The following is a 22,762-nucleotide window of genomic DNA, read 5'->3' on the forward strand; positions in this document are numbered from 1 at the left end:
CCTGCTACCACGCCTGAAGATACGAGTTCAATTCCCACACACGGTGAAAGCAGAAAACCAACTTCCACAAGCTGTCTTGTCCTCTGCCCGCCATACTTGCACTTACGGCACGCACACACACACACACACACACACACACACACACACACACACACACACACACAAATCCAGGCAGCGTAGCCCAGATCTGTATTCTCTCCCAGGATGCGGCAGCACAGCCCCTTCCTGGCTCCTTTGCTGTAGCATTTAGAGACCCAGACAAGTGTCCCTAATGTCCCCACGCTTTCCGCCTATCACTTTTCTCTCATACTGCCCTGAGCATCTCCTTCAGGGCAATGATCTTTAATCATGTACTTAGCTGTTTATTCTGTTTCTTTAACCACAACAGAAACTTCAGTAAGGCAGAGAGACCTTGCCTTCTGTTATCCTAGAATAACTCCCTGGCTCACAGTAGCCATCCTGCAAAGACTACTGAGTGAGCAAGGGAGGGGTGTCCTGGATGCTATGTCGTGCTACACAGCATAGTGAGGTACTGAGGGCCGTTCTTCACCCTCTCGTCCTGTTCTTCAACCACGGTAAATGTTCGGCGTCCTACACAGAAGCAGAAGGGAGCCACGGCCCAGTTCCCAGCATATACGAACAAAGCTGACATATTTATAACTGACTGTCAAATCCTCCTGCCTGGGTCCTTGAGCACACAGCGATAAGCTTGTGGGAGGGCAGGGATTGAGGCTTCTGATTACCCCACGTGTAGCCTTCACCACCTTCAGCGTTTACAGGACACTGGAAGCTGTTGATGCCCATATCAGATCTGAGGCCCCTCCAGATAAGAAGTGCCTGTCTCTGGAATCAGGAGGTTCCGAGAAGGAACACCCTGTCACGGGAGCTCTACCCTGGGTGGAGAAAGGTTCTACATCAATGCACAAGCTCAAACAAAGACACCATTTTCATATTCCACTAGTGCACAGCAACATACTGAACATGCTGCCCATGAACATGCTAAAAAAGGTACTAACTCTCACCAAACACCTATTCCCACAAACACCGTGCTTGTCGCTTTTACATACAGTCTATCTTGTGCACTGGCCATTATCTTTATTCTCCTTTGACCCATGAGAAAACCGAGACTCCGAGAACGCAGTGGCACAGCCAGTGGAGATTGACGCACTTCCCAGGGTCTTCTGCTTGCAGAGGGCTGCCTGCTGGGCGCTTCCTCCAGGCGCCCCTTCTCCCATGACCTGAACTCTGCTAGCCTGTGATCATCCCATTCCCTGACCTAAAAATCATCTCCCCTTTCCCACCTGTTGCGAACCTCGCCTTCCCTCAACCTGCCCGCACACCAGCTCCTCCAACTCTCCAGGGCGCATCCATAGTCCATTTTCACAAGCCGCAGCGGATGGAGCCCAGAAGCCCATGGTGTAATTCTGTACTGCTCACAAGAACCTCAGCTGGGGCAGTGAGGGAACCTGTCAGTACTTTTCCTCATTTCTCTGCACTGAGTAGTGAGAAAGTACCCGAGAGCCAAGCACTGAAGGAAGAAGAGGATGGACTCAAGCTCATGGTTGAGTACCTCTGGGGTGATGAAAAGGCTCTAGGCCAATTAGTCTCAAACTCCAGTATCACCGGGAAAAGACAAACTTGGGTATCACAGCCCCACCCAGGCACAAGCATCCCCCAGCCTTCTGGCATCATAAAGTGTGAAACCTAAAACCAGGATGTCTAGGGAGGAAATCAAGCAAAATTGCTTCCATGAGATGTCTCTCACTGGGGAGACACTAATTGCAGCACAAAGACAAAGCTTGCCTTCCTCCGCACACGGTCAGCTGTCTCAACTTCGCTCTGGCTGCACCCGAGCGCACCAGTCCTGGAAGTCAGGACCTGTCCTTTCTGAACTGTGGACCTCTCCGGCCCCGTGGTCCCGCCACACCCACCAGGGAGCTCTTAGTTTAGAGTGAGTCTCCATGTCCTGCATGGGAGAGCATCTCAACCTCAACCTTAGGCTGGAAATAAACATCCGCAAGCAACCTTCAGGGCCCTACAACACAGCATTATCTCCCTCCCTCAATTTTGTGAGGTTTTTGCAAAAAATAACCGCCTCACAAACAGAAACATTTCCTGATCTATAAGCCACTTTGAAAACAAATCATTATGCTGTTGAATATTTTATGATGGGCCAATGCACCGGAGGAGGCAAGGCATGCTTTCACCAACCCTGCAAATGTCTATTTTGAGTCTCCTGGAGCAAACTCCAAATGCTTCCTTTATTTTCCAAACACCAATTTGTAGGTGCTGGATAGGTTCTTGATGAATTAATGGCTCCGCCCAAACTGACGCTCCATGGTAGAGCTCAAAGAGTCCCCTTCTGTAGAGCTTCAGCTAATCTATCTCAATGTACATCTCATCAACACTACTTCCACTCTCCGTGAGAAAGGTGCCAAAACCCCGTGGACTTGCCCAAGGTCACACAGCCTGATGGCCCCGGGACACCTAGTCCCCTTGGAGCGCCTCCGTTTCCGGAGGCTGTCACCACACCCGTCCTAAAGCTCAGCCAAGACTGCTGAGAGTTATTGACGTGACCCTCTCACCCCAATACTGACTTCTGGGTGTTTCCAACCTTCCTCTCCAAGCCCCACGAGCCCTGGAACTGAAACCCTCTCCGGGTATCCCTCCACTCAAAACAGAGCAATACAGACCTGACGCTTCAGCTGATCGACCTGGAGAACAGCTCAACCCACTCTGGTCCAGGTGTGGCCGTGGAGGTCATCACTCTGGTCCAGGAAGGGCTCATCTGAGGTCACTCAGAAAGTTGGCGCTGGCGGCGGCCGCACCTGAACCCAGGTCTGCCTCCCGGCTGGCCGCTCCTCCCACTAACTACACTGTGCAGACCTCGGAAACTTAAGGCACGCGGGTCCCATGTAGAGTGAACCGCTGCAGGTCCCAAGCAAGCCGGCGGCCAAGCCACGGGCGCGGGGAGTGAGGACGCGAGGAGCAGCGCGGGTCACCTGGAAGCGCAGCGTGGAGGACGGCGCGGAAGAAGCCGAGGGGCAGCTCCCGGAGGCGCAGGCCTGGGATGTGGGGACTCGGGACCTCCCCAAAACTTTGCGGCGGCGCGGGGGCCTCGCCCTTACCTGCAAAGGAGGCGCCGCCCGCGTGCACGCGGAGCCGGCGGGAGCAGTGGCAGGGGCGCCCCGCCCAGCGGCGGCCACGGTAGCGGGCCGGGCTCGGGCAGCGGCTCGGCTCGGGCTCCGCCTCCCGCGCCGCGGCTGCAGACGGAGGGGGGAGACGCCGGGCCCGGCTGCGCCCGCGCCGTCTGGCGGCGGCAGGTGCTGAGGCTGCAGCTGCGGGGCCGCCAGCTGCCGGCGCCGCGACCCCCGCCCCGGGGGAGGAGCCCCGCGCGCCGCCCAAGCGGGCTCCGGAGGTCCTGGCCCGCCGCAGTGGGCGGTCCTGCTCCCACCCGGCCCTGCCTCCTCTGGCCACCTCTAGCTCACCCGCCCGCCCGGGGACACACAGCGTCCCCGCGGGGCACACTGAGGCCAGGAGGGGAAAGGGACACCCCAAGGTCATTCAGACCCGCGGCCAGAGCTGGAACCCAGAATGATCTCTTTCTAACCTCTGTCTTCCCAGCCCTCCTACCTCGAGGCAGGAGACCCTGGTGAGCACAGAGGACCTTTATTGTTCCCTATGTCTCCCCACCATTGGTCCCCAGTCTCTCCTGCAGAGGGAAGTGGAAGGGAGTGGGCTCTGAACTCACGCCTCTTCTGATCCGCCTAGCCAAGTCACCCAGGTCCTATGTCACCACCATATAACCTCTCTCCACACACAAGTCTCTAAGATGCAAGAGCTTATGCTGTGCTAGACAATGGAAGCGTGGCCTCCAGAAAAACATGGTCCTTCTTTCCTAGACGGTACAGCCTAGCCAACTTAATAAAGTGCTGATCTGGTGTCCACCCATAGCACACCCAGCCCGCTGAAGGCCTGCTAGAGGGCATGCTCTCTGGACTACAAACTGGACCGCCGACTGGAGTTGGCCAATAGAGTGTGGAAAGGCTTTCTAAGCAGAGAACCAGAGCAAAGACCCCAGGATGTGGCAGGTTTCAGAAACAGGGGCACAAGTGGAACTGAATTGAAGAATTAGAGGAGGCTGTTCCTGGTTAATAGCTATCGGATTTTGTTATTGGTGGTGCCGGTTCATGGGAGGAGTTTTGACGATGGAAGGGGCTCCAGCAGGTTGTCAAATTTGACCATTCTGCAAATCAAATGGAGCATAGACAGACGGGATCCTCAAACCAAGGTCGGGTTGAGGAAGCAACAGATCAGCTCTTGACCCTTGGAAACTAGTCGTGCCTGGACACTCCAGCACCCAGCAGGTCCCTAGCTTCCAACCCCAAGTCCAGGCCACTCTCTCCTGAGCAGCTCCGTTTCTGGAAGACCCATTTCCATGGGTGGATGCTGCTCTTTCCTGTTTCTGTTCTAGACAGGTGTACAAAGTCATGCCCCAGGGTAAGCACCACTGCCGGAAGTGGGTAGAAATGGGAGATTCAGAAGCCGTGGTGGGTACAAAGTCAGCTTTAGGAAAATTAAATATATTTCACAATAGCCTACATACCTACAATTTATAATAAAGTCTAATTGAATGACTATGCCATAGATGAAGATCGATAACTACATTATGCCCATAGCACAGATTAAACACCAAACAGGGCTCCTGTCAGACAGGAAAACAGGAGCTCAACCCTGTTGTGCAGCAAGAACAAAATTTTCCCATCAGGTCTGATCCTGTGCGTCCCAGATTTCCCAGCTGCCTAGGTCAGAAGAGTCCTTCAAACAGGGCTACATCTGGCTTCAGAGACTCCACTTCTGAGTGGGTCACCATCCTGGCTGCTCTTCTCCAATAGCCTCTGAGGGTGTTTCTCCCTAGTCTGCCAGCCTGGTAGACCCCACAGTTCCTACTTGCTGCTTGACTATCTCTCTCTTTTCACTCTGTAGCACAATTCGTTTTCTTGATTTTATTAGAACCTATTTGTCGTACAAAGCGAAGGGGTTCATTATGACATTTTCAGCCAAATAGTTCATGTTTACCATATTCACCACCTCCTCCCTGTCCTCCCTTCTAGTGGGTTCTCTTTATCTCCCCAGATAGTCTCCCATTTTCTAGTCTGTATGTACATATGGAATCTAAATCACACACACGAGAACACATTGCCTTCTGCATCTGGCTTCTATGGACTAGTGACTCAAGTCCAGCATTCTTTTGTGCTCCAAACCCAGACAGGCGAATGACTGCCTGAACACCTCCCATCTTCCCACAAGCACCAAAGCCAAAAACCGAAGGGGCGTTCTATTCTTCCTGTACATCATCCCTAAGTGGTCACTAGGTCCCGCCCACTCTCTCTCCTTGACATCTCTCACACACTACTCCTCTTCATCCTATTGCCCTTACTTCAGTTTATAGCCTTCTTTTTTAAAGGATTGTGCGTTTGGGTTTGTTTGTTTGTTTGTTTGTTTGTTTGTTTTCTGAGACAGGCTTTCTCTGTGTAACAGCTCTGGCTGTCCTGGACTCATTTTGTAGACCAGGCTGACCTCGAACCCACTGAGATCTGCCTACCTCTGCCTCCCACATGCTGGGATCAAAGGTGTGCGCCACTGCCCAGCATTGTAGGATATTTGTACAGTGTGTGAAAATGTATTGCTGTGATTGATGTAATAAAAGGGTGAATGGTCAATAGCTGTGCAGGAAGTGTAGGCAGGCCTTCTGGGCACAGGGAGAGGAAACAGGAAGAGATAATCAAGAGCAGAGAGACACCAACAAGACACGGAGGGAGTCGGACACACAGAATGAACCGTAAAAAGCCACGAGGCAAAATGTAGATTTATATAAGTGGGTTAATTTAAGTTATAAGAGCTAGTGGGACAAGCCTAAGCTAAGGATGAGCTTTTATAATCAATAAGAAGTCTCCCTGTCCTTATTTGGGAGCTGGCGGTACAGAGAACGACTCATTGCAATTGGCACCCAATGCACACACAGAGCCCACACTCTTCACATTCAGAGGTGTGGCACTGGAGCAGCCAGCACACTGGGTAAAAATGCCTGCCGCTCCTCAGAGCTGGGGCAGAAAGCACAGCTCCCACCCAGTATCCACTGACATGAGGTCAGGCCCTCAGAGAACCAAGGGGGCGCGGCCAGCAGCTAGAGCCACAAGATGGCTGCTTAGCAGCTTAAGATTTGTCTCCAGGTCAGAAAATACTGCAGTTGCACAGAGAGTCAGGTCTAGACTGAGAAAATCTCTAAACAGATATAGTATGCTTTAAAAATGTGCTTAGGTGCTGAAGAAAGAAAAGAAAGTGGGTATAGACCGTCATAAAATAGTTTAAAGATAATAAAGTGAAATTTGTTTGTTTGTTTGGTTGGTTGGTTTTGCTTTTCAGGACAGGGTTTCTCTGTATTGTTTTGGAGGCTGTCTTAGAACTAGCTCTTTTAGACCAGGCTGGCCTCGAACTCTCAGAGATGCCTCTGCCTCTGCCTCAAGTGCTGGGATTAAAGGTGTGCACCACCAATGCCTGGCTTAAGGTAAAATCTTTAAAAAGAGAGAAAGGTAGTATTTTAAAATGCCACATAAAGATGGGAAATACACAGGGTGTCTTGATCCTGTATGCTGTTTTGTTGGCACTGAATTTTTTGAATTCAATAACAGCAACAAAAAACCTACTGCTGCTAAGAGACACTGGATTATAAAAGAGACTCCTGAATTAAATCAGCCTATATACTTTAGGGATGTCTTGGCCTCAGAATGTAAGCTGGGAAATGTATTGTGTTGGGGGAGAAGTTATACTTTTGTTTCCACAGGAAATGAAAACGCTGTGAATTTCTTCAAAGTTAACAGAGAGCAGATTTGATCGGGGGAGACTTCCTGAAAATCTTGGCTACAGACATAAAGAAATAAACCAAGAAAAGCTACAAGAGAGGTGGTGAATAAGCTGACATGGGAACAGCTCTGAGACTGGATGAGACATGATAAATCTTGTTGGCTACAAAATCCTCATGACTATTCATATGGCATGGATAGAGATTTGGTTATACAGTCCAAATATGAAGTTGACAGATGCCTTTTACCTGCCCAACCATTAAAAAATCATCTTTAGCTGACTTGTACACACAACATTCCATACTTGTGTTAATTCAGATATGTATGTTACCTTTAACAGTTTGTGTGTTTCAGAAAGAAAAAAAAGACCAGCCGCCAACAAAGACAAGTATCCCAGGTGATCCAGCTTCTCAGAATGCCTGTTGCAGTTTCCTTAAACGTATGCATCCAGAACAACTTCAAAAATGCAAGCTGAGATGGTCCAGCCTCACAGACTATCCAGTCAAGGCTTCAGATAAGCCCTACACTTTCCTATCACATAGACTGGACAACAAATAATATAGTTGGTTTTCTCAGGACTTGATCATTATCCCAATTTTCTTAGGGTTCCCTAAAAATGCCATTGACCCCCAGACAGGAGGAACATGATGCCCATATTTCAAAGAGGTGGGGTGGATAGTTTTTGGCCATTTGGTGGGGTATGGATGTTTGTGGTCATTTAGGGAGGTTGGCTGCAAATTGTTGCTGATCATGGTAAGGGAGGAAACTAAGCAAGGGAAGTTGGGTCCAATGATCTCTTTCTGAAGGCAAAAAGGGGGCATGTAGTATAGAATGATGAGATAAAAAGGTGTATTGCTGAATCTACTTTTGAATAACCACTAGTCTCAAATATTTTACATTGGTATGAGTTTTTGTATATTGATACAAATTAAGGTTATTTTGGTATACTGCATGATAAGGGTTGTCCTTCTATATATATGTTTCTCTTATTGGTTGATGAATAAAGCACTATGGCCAATAAAGCAGGAAATATAGGCAGGGCTAGGAGATAAGGAGAATTCTGGTAAGTATAGGCAGACAGCAGATGCCATATGAGACTGGGAAGGTAGGATGTGCCGGACCCTTCTCCAGTAAGGTAAGACCATGTGGAAATACTTAGATTAATAGAAATGGGTTAATAAATAAGACAGAGCTCGCCAATAAGAAGCCCAAGTCACCAGCCAACAGTTTTATAACTAATATAGCGTCTGTGTGTTCATTTGGGGCTCAAGGGCCACAGGACAGACTGAGACAGAAAGCTCTCATTACAACTGTATATATGTTTCTACTCTTGTTTAAGTTATTGTACCTATGCCACTCATTTTAAAGTGTAATGTATAATTAAGAAATACAGGTTAGTAGTCATCTATAATAATCAAATTTGCAATTATGTTAGGTATGTTTTCAAGGTCAAACATATATTTTAGATAGACAAGTGGTCTTCAAACACTTCAGAGAGCTACAGAATACAGCATTTAAGATGTTTTAATAACCTAAGGCTTTTCAAGACAGTGAGACATGTCTGCTCCTGGTAGCACCAATTTACTTCAAAAAAGTATGATGGGCATTGAAGAACCTCCATATAGAGTTTGATTTTATTGTGATAAAATTAGCCACTGGGCAAAAAACTACCTTTGCCTCAACTGCTGACAGTATGCTGTCCAAACTGGACAAGTGGAACGAAAAAGAAAATGAATGCCAGATTTTGCCAAGACAAGGTATGACAGTCCTTCAAAATTCCTGCTTCAGGTAGTGCACACCTTTGATCCAAGCACTCTCAGATGGCAAAGGCAGCCTAGTCTATGAAGCAAGTTCCAGGACATCCTGAACTGTTACACAGAGAAACCCTGTCTTGAAAAACAAACAAAAAAATCCTGCTTCACAGAAAAATTTTTCAGATATGCTAGGCCTGTAGGTTGAAGATGGATGCTCAAATGTTGCAGAGGAACCAGATGTCTCTATTATTCTATAGTTTGGGAAGTTATTTGCTCTGCACTTCCTGTTTACTCAGATAATATTATATCCTTCTTGGGTCTTGGGAGCTGAAGATCAGTTAGTTATAATTGCAGTTTTCAGTTTTACAGGCTTGAGAGACATAAAAGCTTAATTTGTTTATCTAAGAAAATGTTTTAAGTCTAAAAAGATAGTTTTGGGTTGGTAATGCAAGTTAAGATAAAAAGTAAATAAGGTACAAACCTTTGGACTCACCATACAGGATAGATAATGGAATATTTTCTCTGAATTAACCAAATACGGACAGACTGGACATTGCAAATGTAAGTCTTACCTGATAATTGTTCTTATTGTATATAGTTTTACTATGTTATAATTAAAAACTTTCCTTTCTATTTAGACAAAAGGTGAGAAATTTGGGGGGAATATTTGTATACTGTGTGAAAATGTGTTGCTGTGATTGGTGTAATGTAAAGCTGAATGGCCAGTAGCAAGAGAGGTAGGGGGACTTCCGGCACAGAGAGGAAGTAGGAGGAGAGGTAGGTGGGACTTCTGGCACAGAGAGGAAGTAGGAGGAGAAAGCCGAGGCTCAGAGAGACATCAAGGAGACATGGAGGACATATAGAATGAAATAAAAGTAAAGAGCCACCAAGCAAAATCTAGATTAACAGAAATGGTTCATTTAAGTTATAAGAGCTAGTGAGAGAAGCCTAAGCTAAGGCTGAACTTTCACAATTGGCAAGAAGTCTCCATCACATTATTTGGGGGCTGGCAGTACAGAGAAAGACTCTTTACAATGGTGTGTGTGTGTGTGTGTGCGCGTGTATGCATATGAACATGCAGATGCCCATGGAAGCCAGAAGCATTGGCTTCTTGGAGGTGGAGTAACAGGCTGTTATGAGTCACCTGACATGGCTACTGGGAGCTGAACTCAGATCATCTGTAAGAGCAGTGTGCACTCTTAACCACCGAGCTGCCTGTCCAGTCTTACTGCTTCTTACCAGGGTTGTAGTAATACCTCCTAAATCACCACCTTCTCCTTCATCCTTCTTATACTGCCACAGTGTCTAAACACAATCTAACAAATCCCCTCTCCTAAAGATTCCCCTGATGTTCCTTCTCTATCTATTGACTCTTTTTTTTTTTTTTAAGATATGTCTCTCTCCAAAGCCCTGATTGGTCTAGAGCTCACTATACAGGACAGGTTGACCTGGAACTCTCACAGATCGGCCTGACACTGCCTCCGAAGTACTGGGATTAAAGGTGTGCACCACCACACCTGGCAATTAAGTCTTAATGCCCGACTACACCTGCAGGCCCATCTGCATACGCTGCACACCTGCCCACCAAACACTTAGGTTCCCAGGCTACATCATGAAATAAAAGGCATGACCTTGTGTTCGCTTCAGCTTCACATATACTAAAAGAATGAATAATATAGAGGAGATTAGCATGGCCCCTCCAAGAGGATGACACAAAAATTCATGAAGCATTCCATTTAATAACAAAAAGAAAAAACACCAGTTTTGTGTTAAAAATGTGACAAGATCCAGGGCATCTGGGTTCAAATCCCAACCCTGTGTAATTTTGGAGAAAGTTCTAGAATCTCAGTTCTGGGTTTCTTCCTCAGGAAAGGGAATATAACAGGAACAACTGCAACCTGGCAGTGACCCACATTCAGCTGTGAGGCAGGGGCATGGCCTGTGAGCCAGCATTGTTAGTGATGCGTATAGCCTTTAACTGCTTGCAGCAGTGTGGCTTGTTCTGCTTACCCCACAGAGAAGGGAGCTGAGAGGCCGATTAGAGCAGCTGCCCTGAGACCCACGTGGGGTTCAGAATGTCTCACAGCTAGAGACTTGGCACCAGTGCTCACCACCCACTGGAAAGCCTCCTCAGTTCCCCCCGCCTGATACACAAACTCATCCTTTGACTATTTTCTGCTTCCTCAAGCCCTGCTAGTCTCCATCTGTGCAGCTGGAAAGTGCACATCTGTCAGGTAAAGCCCCCCCACACGCTCATTACAGTGGTCTGCTAGCATGTCTGTCTTCTTGGGACACCCTTGTGAAAGATAATGCCTTATTGAGTTTTGCCTTCCTAGTATGCCATAAATACTTCTGAGTGAATGAATAAATCAGCAAATAATATATATATACATATATTATATATTATTTATATATATATATTCCGAGTATATATATACATATATACTCGGAAAGAGTCTTGCCCTAACAGCTGTCATTTCAATATAAATCACTCAGTCTTCTCTGTCACCCAAAGGAGACATTTTTGATGAGAGGACGGCATCAGAAATCGCCGTGTTAATACACAGCCACACACAGCAATACTGGTATTTGGTTGTGCCTTTCCCTCTCAGATGTCTCTGCCTTTTTTAGAGACACCATATAATAACCCATAATGAGACTCTGTGTTGCATCCTAATAAGACTTCCTGACTAAAACATCTGATGTTTTAACTTGTTTCCCATAAATACCATTTCAACTCAAAGCTTGTTCTCTCGATGGCAGTGAGGGTGTCATTTGTCATCAGCTAAGTGCCCATACCTTCCCTTTATCTGTATTAATCTCCTTTGCATTCAAATACTCCTAAGAGCCGACTTAATAGTGAGCTTTTCTACCCAATTTCCTCCTTAGGATGCCCAGCTCCTCCTGACTGCACGTATATTGTTCCCAAAATAGAATAGTTCACTGCTTCAGATTTCAGTTTTACTGTCTACAGTGGTTTAGGACACAGAGTATTCTTCAAAATAGTCAAATCACTTAGGGTTAGAAAAACAAACAAACAAAAATCTGACCCCACGATTTCAAATGGAGTAGTATTTTAAAATTAGACATTACAAATGTTTAATTTGTATGCCAGAATGCAAGTATATTGATAGTTTTAATCCTTTCATATCAAATGCTGAGAAGCAGGATGGGTAAAAGAAATCACAGTGGCTTGAAGCAGGACAGAAAGAGATGTGGCATCGTGTCTTCCCCTGCATAAATCCTCTCATGTTGGGGAACTCAGTGGAAAGGAGAAGTGGGGTTCAGTGATCTGCAGGTCTCTTCCAGGTCTAAATGGCATGATTCCTCAGTGGGTTTCAAGAAGTCTTTCATTCACTTGGTGAATGCCCATCATGGACCTATAAGCCCTTTGAAGTGGGATGATTTTGGATAACTAGATCCTGGATGACTGGATAAGAAATGGAATAGTTTGGCTAATATTCAAATTCTTCTTAATGAAGAACTATAAAAAAGGCAGTTGCATTGGGACTCCTGTTGTAGAGTGTTAGTTAAAGATGTTACATTTGTTCATACTGTGAAACACTTGTTTAGTGTTGTAAAGATGTGTTGCATTCTTTTATGTTGCATCTGTTTAACTCTGTGAGGCTGTGTTACTTTGCCCGTCTAAAACACCTGATTGATCTAATAAAGAGCTGAATGGTCAATAGCAAAGCAGGAGAGGCTAGGCAGGGTTGGCAGGCAGAGAAAATAAATAGGAGGAGAAATCTGGAACGAGGGGATCAAGGAGCAAGAAAATAAGAGGCCAGCCACCCAGCCACACTTCCAGACAGAATAACAAGGAAAGAAAAGATACAGAAATAGAGAAAGGTAAAAGCCCAGAGGTAAAAGGTAGACAGATTAATTTTTTTAAAAGCTGGCTAGAAAGAAGCCAAGCTAAGGCTAGGCATTTATAAGTAATACGTTTTTGTGTGATTTATTTGAAAGCTGGGTGGTGCTCCCCCCAAAAAAAAAAGAGCCAAAAGAGTAAAAGACCAAAAACCAAAATACCAAAACCCAGAGTCTTGTGAACTAGACCAACACATTGTTAAGAGAGCTGCGGGTGACCATTGGAAATAAGACCTGTCCCACGCAGCATCGTGAGCACACCTCTGTCTTGCACTCACAAGGATGAGGGATAAGAAGCCTAATATCATAACACCAAAGAGACACCCATATATAGCATATCCCTTCGCTGCCATGTGGCAAGCCACTGCTCTGGGCTACAGCGTCTCCTCTGTTAAAAAAAGAACAGTGTCTGATGACTGTCCAGACCCTGGGAGCCCTTTGCTGACTGATATTTGAGATTAAGGAGTCTAGAGTTAACGTTATTCAGTCACGACAAGAGGTACTGCTGTGCTCTGCAGACGGAACCAACCAGGCAGCTGCCATGAAGACTGTGTGATAGCCTGGAGATAAGGAATTATTGCTCTACCGGGGGAAATGTTGACATTAAATGCAACAGTTGTTATCCCCCAGATTCAAGAATGAAGATGCAAACATCCCTGCTCACTTCTGAAGAATGAGTCATCTAGTCATAAAGTCCTAAGAGCTGGACTAGAGAGCCTGTTACCGTTTGAATGGGAAATGTCCCCATACAGGCTCACCTTTTAAATGCTGATTCCCCAGCTGATGGTACTGCTTGAGGGGAACTTTAGAAAGTAGGTCCCTCAGTGTGGCCTGTGGATACTGCAGGCTGGCCCATGGTTCCAACATGCTCTCTGATGTCTGGTCCACAGTGATGTGAACAGCTGTTTCCACCACATTTGTGCTGCGACAATCCACATCATTCTACCAAGCACATGAGGCCATGGGCAGAGCCTTATGAACCACGAATTAAAACTAGCATTTCCTTCCTCATGTAGTTTCTGTCTGGCATTTTGGTCACCGGGATATAAAAACAATCAGTCCAATATCTCTTATTCAAGACAGGTTTTCTCTGTCTAGTCCTGGCTTTCCTGGAACTAGTGCTATAGACCAGGCTGACTTCAGATTCAGAGATCCACCTGCCTCCGCATCCCCAGTGCTGGAATGAAGGTGTGTGCCACCATACCTGCTCATTATGTCCTCCTTAGTAGATTGCGGAGTCTTCTATACCCCCGAACCTTCCTAATCGTTTACTGCAGTCACACACTCATCATGGCCCCCTTGCACTTCCTTTTCGTTGGTGGGTCTGGAGCACACATCTCCTTTCTGGACTGCTTCCTTAGCTCTTATATAAACCTGTTTGTGTATATTTCTTTCCTTGATGTTCCTTGATAATACTGGAATCCTAATCTTTTGCTAATGCAATGGACTTAATGACTTGGAAATAGAGGGAGAAATCGGGACATTTACATAGAATTGAGAATGACTCTCACAAGTTAAAAAAAACTTCAAGGTCTTTATGGCCTTCACCAGGTGCACTTTGATCTCATTCCTCCGGTGATAGGTTTGGGGGGACAGTGTTGAACAGAGGAATGGATCCAGCATCTCCTATGCTGGTTTTTTGTTTTTTTTCTCTTGGTAAGATTCCCTTTACTCTCCTAGTTTGGTGTTTGGGATATCAGCTCCCAGGAATGCATGCCCTAGAGGCTGTGACTGTTCTCTTGTGTTCCTAATGTGATTTTGTCCACTTCCCACAGTCCTTTTACTACAGGGAGTTCTACTCTGGATATACTTGGTGGTGACAAGTTCATAACACCAGCCTTCTCCCTACAACCTCCAGGGACGGATGCTACCATCTCCCATCAATGCTTTCATAACTCCTGTACTTCCAAGGAATTCTGCAGTTGTCAACACCCTACGTCAGAGCTGTCCTCTCATCGCGGTCTTACCAGCTCCTTGAGTGACTTGGGACAACCCCCCCCCACCCCCTGTCTTGCAGACGAACAAAGGAGTCAAGTTCACAGGGGTCAAATGTGTGCATGGAGTTGCAGAGCTTGCTAATGGGGTTCAGATCCAAGTTTATATGAGCAGCAGGGTTCTTGTGCAGGAAAAAGATGACTGTAACCAAATCACATTATGGAGACATTCCCTAAGTCACCTGAGAGTGACCATCCAGAGGCTTCTCTTTAGATAGGAGGTTGCTGCCGACAGCTGAGCTCATTGCTGAGGTAACTAGAGAACTCAGGACACAGGAGCCTGTAGCTGGGGACTACAGGACATGTGGGGGGGGGGTGCCCAGGGAGGTAGTCAATGTAGAACCATGAATTTGCTGCTCTACCATCCTGTGTAAAATTTCATGGTGAATCAAGGTCCAAGACCCTAAGCGATGGCTGTGGTGTTTTGTGTATACATGGTCCCTGCTCATATATGTGGATACAAGTTCCCTGTTGGTGGAACTGCTTGAGAAGGATTAGGAGGTGTGGTCTTGTTGGAAGAGGTGTGTGCCACTGGAGCAGGCTTGGAGGTTTCAAAAGCCTATGCCATTCCCAGTCAGCTGTCTCTGTTCACACCTGTGGGTCTAGATGTAATCTCTCAGCTACTGCTGCAGCGTCATGCTCTCCACCATGAGGGTCCTGGACTCTAACCCTCTATAACAGTAGCCCCACATTAAATGCTTGCTATTATAAATTGCCTTGGTCATGGTGTTTTATTACAGCAACAGAAGAAAGAAACTAAGACAGTGACCTACCTCACTAGCATGTTAGCAGTAAAAGCTGTCCATCTTAGAGCAGCTTGAGGTGGACTATTATCAAGAAAGGAGAGATGGCTCTGTCCTCTTGTGAACAAATATGATTCTACAGAGACCCACCCCCAAGAGGGAAATGTTACAAGTAGGTCAAACTGCCTTTCCCAGAGCCACTACTAGCTGGCACAGCATCTTTACAAGGATTAGAAAGGGTATCCAGGGACTGGAGTGCTGGCTCGATAGTTAAGTCCTCTTGCTGTGCTTCCAGAAGATCTGGCACCCACGTGAGGTAGGTAGCTCACAATCACTTGCATTTTTATTTATTTATCTATTTATTTATTTTATTTAGAGACTGGGTTTCTCTGTGTAGCTTTGTAGCCTGTCCTGGAACTTGCTCTGTAGACCAGACTGACCTCAAACTCACAGAGATCCACTGCTTCTGCCTCCAGTGAATCCAACCCCCTTCTTCTGGCCTCCATAGACATCCACAGGCATCCCACCACACACACACACACACACACACACACACACACACACACACACACACACACGGTATGTACACACATAGGCACATGTACGCACATAAATGAAGAAGAGAAGTCATTCACTATCACATGCCTTTGTGAAAATGAGCTAATAATGTAATAATGCCCCCTTCCTTTGGTCCGATGCTTCTCCGCCCCAGGGCACCCAGCTAGGCAAGCACACTGTAGCTCCTGCTTCTGCTCTTGACCAGGCACCCTGTGAAGCAGGCGATACAGTGGCGCACAGCATCCAGCCCCTCCCCATTCATTTAGGTGCTGTCTGGAGACCCTAGAGGTCTCTCCTACTTCATCTCAGCCTGGTGAGTCCAAAAGTCACCTTGTTACCCACTAAACCACCGAAGAAGTAGCGTCTTTCTTCCCTTTCTTGATTCTGAGAGCACACCAGGCCGGCCGGCACAGGCACTGATGGGAGGAGGCGCGGTAGAGCAGACACCACTGAGGAGAGTCAAGTCCTTGAATGGATACCATCAAGCTGGTAACCAGAGGAGAGGCAATAACCAGAACCACATGGATATAGGTATTCTGTCTCGTGAGAAGAAAGAACATTTTGGTTTGGTGTTGTTCTTAAGACAGGGTCCCATTCCACCCAGGCTAACCTGGAATTTGCTCTATAGCCAAGGCTGATATTGAATTTGTGTTGTTTTCCTACTTCTGTCTCCCAAGTGCTGGGCTTATAGACAGGCACCACTATGCCTGGAAAAAGATACATTGAAAACAAACAAACAGCAGGGCCGTTGGTGGCAAAGACTTTAATCCCAGCACTTGGGAGGCAGAGGCAGGCAGATCTCTGTGAGTTCGATCTACAGAGTGAGTGCCAGGATAGGCTCTAAAGCTACACAGAGAAACCCTGTCTCGAAAAACAAAACAAAACAAACAAACGAAAACCAACAACAACAACAAACAAACAAGCAAACAAAATACCAAGAAGAGTTTCTAAAGAGACTCAAATAGAGATGGAAAAGAAATGATCGGAGTGAGGATGCTGGGGGATGAACTTGAGTTCTCTGCAAAACCAACAAGTGTTTTAACTGCTGAGCTGTCTCTCCAGCCCCCTACAGCTTAAATGTAAACATTTAGGCCATTCGTGGTGACACAAACTATAATTCAAATACCCAGGAACCTAATGATCACGAGTTGGAGTTAACCTTGAGTCACCAAAATATAAAAATAAAAATTCACCACTTCAAACGTGGAAGTGAAAATCAGAGTGGACACCACTAACGACTAATTCAGTGATCTGGAAGGTGGAAAGGAGAAGCATCCCACCGTGCAAACAAGGACAGTAAGTGCAAGCATTGACAATACTCTGCAGCTGGAGACCCACCAATGACAAGAGTCTCAAATGGGGCAAAACTAAGAAGGACACAGAGCTGTCACGAAGAGGAAAATGGAAGCATTTTAAGAAACAGGAGTTACCAAATAAAAATGCATTGTTTTGCTGTGTTATATTAATTGAAAACACAACCCTAGGATGTCTAGTCCCAGATAAAATGAGAGAGACACCTTTTTCCTTCTAGATACAGCTAAAACCCCTAAGTATAATATGTAAAGAGCACGTAGAAATGTTAAACATTATAAAGAGAAGGCAAAAGAGCAAAGAACTTCAGGACTCAGGGTGATGAATTCTTTCCTACAAATCTCAGACAGAGCACTAAGGAAACCAACAAGCAGGAAACACAGGGGAGGAGGGGTGGGGGAATGAGAAATAAATACACAGAGACAGAGACAGGTCCTGCGCTCTGTAGCCAAAGAGATAGGAAAGGAAACCTAACAAGACAGAAAGATTAGTGACACTCTCCCCATTCTAGATAAACACCATGGGGAAAGTGGCCCACAACCCTCTCCTGCGTCTCTCCACACTAGTCGGTGGGAACTTCACTAGCCTTGCTATGATTAGTTCCACTTTGCACACCACATCAGGGTGCTCTGGCGGGGCAGCCGACTTCCCCTCCCGCCCGGTGACAGTGTGGTGATGTTCTTTCCCTGACAGTCAATTATTACCTGCTACAGTAGAGGTAAGATTCAGATCTCAGGATAAAACTTGAATGTCCAAGATCTAACTTTAAAAAAAATCAGCCCCAACCCCACATCTGACAGAGGGCTTATCTCCAAAATACACAAAGAACTCAAGAAACAACACATCAAACTACCAATAATCCAATCAAAAACCAGAGAATTCTCAACAGAAGAATCTCAAATGTCAGAAAGACACTTAAGGAAATGCTCAACATCCTTAGTCATCAGGGAAATGTGAATCAAAACAACGCTGAGATTCCATCTTACACTGATTGACTAAAATAAAAAACACTGGCAGCTTATGCTGGAGAAGATGTGGAGTAAGGGAAACACTCCTCCATTGCCAATGGGAGTGCAAACTTGTACAGCCACTGTGGAAATCAGTATGGCTATTTCTCAGAAAATTAGGAATTAATCTACCTCAAGACCCTGCATATACCCAAAGGAGGCATACTCACACCACAAGGACATTTGCTCAACTGTATTCACAGTAGCATTATTCATAACAGTCAGAACAACCTAGATGTCCCTCAACAGAAGAATAGATAAAGAAAATGTGGTATATTTACACAATGGAGTAATACTCAGGGTAAGAAACAATGGCATCTTTAAATTTGCAGGCAAATGGACAGAACATAAAAAAAATCATCCTGAGTGGGGTAACTCAGACCCAAAATGGCAAATATAATATATATTCACTCATAATTGGATACCAGACGTAAAACAAAGCATAACCAATCTAAAATCCACAACCCCAGAGAAGCTAGAACCCTCTTCCAGAAACAGATGGAAGCAGATACAGAAATCCACAACTAACCATTGGGTGGAGCTCCCCGAGTACAATAGAAGCAAGGGAGGAGCAATAATATAAACAAAGGAGTGAAGATCATATTGGGGAAACCCACAGAATCAGCTGACCCAAGCTAGTAAGAGATCACTGACTCCAAACTGACAACTGGAGAACCTGCATAGGACAAACTAGGCCCCCTGAATACTGGTGACAATTGTGTGGCTTGGACAGTATATGAGGCCACTGGCAGTGGGTCCAAGATCTAAATATAATGCATAAATTGACTTTGTGGGACCCATTCTATATGGAGAGACACCTGTTCAGCCTCGGAATGGGAGAGTGCTGTGGTCCTGCCTCAACGAGATGCTGGGACAGACTTAGTTAACTTCCTAAGGGAAGCTTTACCCTCTCTGAAGAGGTAGGTTAGGGAGAAGTAGGGGGAAGCAGAAGGAGAGGAGGGAGAGGGAACTGGGATTGGAATGAAATCAGTCAATCAATCAATGTTACCTATCATAACAACAACAAAAAAAAGACGGGTTTTCAGCTGAATAAGAAAAAAGACAGCAGATGCCAAAATGCACATTTGCTAGGTGTTGGGATTATCATGAAAATGTTCAACATACACACTTAAAACTTCTCTGTAAAATAATGAAAACATACAATTCCAGCCCTTTTCCCCCTATCCCTAGGGAAAAAATAAATACTGAGATCCAAACAAATGTTACAGAACTGGAAATTTTACTGGTAGAAATTATAAATTCTGGCAGGCATGGAGAGAGGGCTAAGTGTCCACACTGCTCTCCCAGAAGACTTGAGTTTGGTTCCTAGCACCCATATCAGGCAGTTCACAATGACACGCAACTCCAGCTCAGGGAATTTGACAACTTCCAGCCTCTGAAGGCAACTACGTTCATGTGCACTAACTGCCCCCATACACATAGTTAAAAATAAAGTAATTTTTAAATCTTTCTGGGAGATGCATGCCTTTAATCCCAGCACTTGGGAGGCAGAGGCAGGCAGATCTCTGAGTTCAAAGCCAGCCTGGTCTACAGGGTGAATTTCAGGACAGCCAGTGCTGAAAAAAATAGACAGAGGAAACCCTGTCTTAAAAAAATCAAAAGAAGCCAGGTGGTGGTGGCACATGCCTTTAATCCCAACACTCTGGAGGCAGAGGCAGGAGGATCTTTATTAGTTCAAGACCATCCTGGTCTACAAGAGCTAGTTCCAGGACAGCCTCCAAAGTTACAGAGAAACCCTGTCTTGAAAAACCAAACCAAACCAAAACAAAACAAAAGAAAAAAAAAAAAAACAAGCAACAATAACAACAAAAACTGACTGACTGGCCAGGCTCAATAACTGAGTAAAAATAATAAAGGGTAAAAAAAAAATCAGTAGATCAATAGTTGTAGGGAGAGATCTTACGTATCCGTAGTGCTAACCACGCCCATGTGGGTGTGTTCATGGAACACAGAACGCATGGGGAATAAAGGAGCTGGGGAAGGAAACACTCTCTCTTTGGGTTTCAGTTTCAGCCTGCAGAGCAGCATGTGGACTTTTGGTTCTAGACTTTCTTGACTTCTCACGTAAGTGATTTCTCTTTGAATAAAATATCATAGAACATCTCTGTTTTGTGTAGTTTAATATTTCTGCATTATCTGGTGTAAGAAGTGGGATTCACAGGTATGTAGATCTCTCCCTACAAATAGTCTTTTTCCTGAGCAATTCAGAAGGAAATAGAATGAAGAAGAAAAATAAGTGATAGATAGATAGATAGATAGATAGATAGATAGATAGATACACACACACACACATACATACATACATATACACATACATAGGTAAAAGCAGAATTATGCTAACAGTCACAAGATCAGATTCCCAAAAGGAGTAGACAGGGGAGAACAGTGCTGAAAAAGAATCCTAAGGAATACCTCTTGATAGGCTATGTATGGTGGTGCATGCCTATAATCCCAGCACTCAGGAGGCTGAGGCAAAAGATCACAAGGTTGAGGGCCAACCTGGGCTACACAGTGAGTTCAGGGCCAGCTTGAACTACAAAGCAAAACTATCTTTTTATTTTATTTTTTATTTTTTGGTTTTATGAGACAGGGTTTCTCTGTATTGTTTTGGAGGCTGTCGGTCCAGCCCGGCCTCGAACTCACAGATATCCACCTGCCTCTGCCTCCCGAGTGCTGGGATTAAAGATGTGCATCACCACCACCTGGCTGACTATCTTTTTTAAAAAAATCCTGAAACTCCCCCAAATTTGGCAGAAGACAGCCTACAATCAAGAAGTCAATATCAACCCCACAGGGATAAAACCAAGAAACCTATTTCAGAATATCACAGTTACACTGAAAATGGAAACCAGAGAAACAGTTTCAACACTAAGAGGTCTGACACAGGGATGTCAGTCAAATGACAGTGGTATTCTCAGATGAATTATGGTAGCCAGAAGAAGATGGCACAGTAATTTGCCAGTGTAGAAGGATTTTCATACCCAGGAAAAATATCTTCAGAAATGAAGGCAAAGAGGAGGGTGAAGTAGCCTGGGGATCATAGACCTCCTGTAGAGGATGATTACAGGAAATCCTTGGGATAGAAAGACAAAGATAAATGAAACAAACTTGAGTTATCAGTAATGGAGAATGAATCACAGCAAGGGTTAAGAAAAAAAAGTACTGGACAAGGGGCTGGAAAGATGGCTCAGTTGTTAAGAGCACTTGTTGCTCTTTCAGAGAACCCAGGTTCAGATGCCAGCCTGCTCATGATGCCACACATAAACGCAAAACACTTGTATACATAGAATAAAAATATAAAAATAGTGGCTATTGTCGTATGTTTTAATTTTCTTCTTGACTTTTAAGTCAAGACAGTCCTGGTTCTGGGGTAGAGACAGGAAGATCCCTAAGGCTCACTGACTGGCCAGCCTACTTGACAAGTTCCAAGCCCCCAAGAAACCCATGACAAAGAACAAGCTGTCTGGGGTCTGAAGAACAACAGCTGATTGACCCATGCCCAAAACACCTGGGTTCTGTCCCTAGCACCACATGCACCAGATGTGGTGCACATCTGGAATCGCAGGACTCGAGAGGTGGAGATAGGAGGGTCAGAGGTACAAGGTCACCCTCAGTTACATAGCAAGTTTGAAGTTAACCTGAAATAAATGAGACCCTATCTCAAATATAAACTATATTGAAGAGAATTTAAAAAGCTGAACACCAGCAATGATTTACTCAAAATATCATTTGGAAATTGCATTGGAAAAATTTTAAAAGTACTGATTCCTAATATTTGTCAAGAATTGTTCTAAGCAATTTTTTATTATTTCATTTAAGAACCACAGGAATTATATATAGTTAGAATTTTCATATTGTTTTTGTTTTCATTTTATGTGTGTCGTATGTACCTGTTCATGGTGGCACAGGCACAAGTATGTATCATCTCTCATGTACATGGGAGCCTGAGGATAATGTTGGGTGTCTTCCTCTACTCTCTTCACCCGACTTTCTGAGACAGGGTCTTCTCTGTATCTCTAGCCAGCCTGAAACTCATGCTATAGACCAGGAGAATCTCAAAGGCAAAGAGATCTGCTTACCTCTACCAGTTGAGCACTGGGATTAAGGAGGAGGCCACCATGCCTGGCCTAGTCACCTTTCTGTCCCTTCCTTCCTTCCTTCCTTCCTTCCTTCCTTCCTTCCTTCCTTCCTTCCTTCCTTCCTTGCTTTTTGAGACAGGGTATCACTATGTAGACCAGGCTGGCATCAAACTCAGTGATGCACTTGTCTCTACCTCTGAGTGCTATGATTAAAAGCACATACCACTGCTGGGTGTGGTGGCACACAACTTTAAAACCCTGGACTAAGGAGGCAGAGTCAGTGGGGTCCCTGTGAGTTCCAGGCCATCTGGTCTAATTTAGAGTGAGTTTCAGGACAGCCAGGGTTGTTACACTGAGAAATCCTGTCTCAAAAAACAAAACAACAAAAACAAACAAAGCATACACAACCATACCCAATCCACTCACCTTATTTTTTGAGGCAGGGTCTCTGACCTAACCTAGAGCTCACGGATCCCGCTAGGCTCAGTGACCAATTAGCTCTATAAAACCATCTCCAACTCCCCTAGCCCCACCTCCCACTCCAGGGTTACAGACACCACCACAC

The 22,762-nt window shown here is 45.3% G+C and overlaps 1 protein-coding gene and 1 non-coding gene across 5 annotated transcripts in view; one reads left to right on the forward strand and one right to left on the reverse strand.

The window, feature by feature from the left end:
- The window catches only part of Frmpd1 (FERM and PDZ domain containing 1), a 169,977-nt gene that overhangs the window by 91,246 nt on the left and 55,969 nt on the right, over positions 1-22,762 (reverse strand). The window contains exon 1 of one of the 4 annotated variants that reach the window (XM_005078749.3): positions 3,129-3,223. The exons of 2 other annotated variants lie outside the window; for them this stretch is intronic. The gene's annotated coding sequence lies outside the window, so the exon portion shown is untranslated. Of the gene's footprint in view, positions 1-2,693; positions 3,061-3,128; positions 3,224-22,762 lie in introns of those variants that run through there. One more of the 4 variants, XM_013119702.3, reaches the window with a different exon arrangement.
- On the forward strand, positions 10,252-10,359 carry LOC121139034. The gene has a single exon (XR_005875891.1). It is a non-coding gene; the product is annotated as a U6 spliceosomal RNA (small nuclear RNA).

This window comes from Mesocricetus auratus, unplaced genomic scaffold (genome assembly GCF_017639785.1).
Source record: "Mesocricetus auratus isolate SY011 unplaced genomic scaffold, BCM_Maur_2.0 Super-Scaffold_6730, whole genome shotgun sequence".
NCBI lineage: Eukaryota > Metazoa > Chordata > Mammalia > Rodentia > Cricetidae > Mesocricetus > Mesocricetus auratus.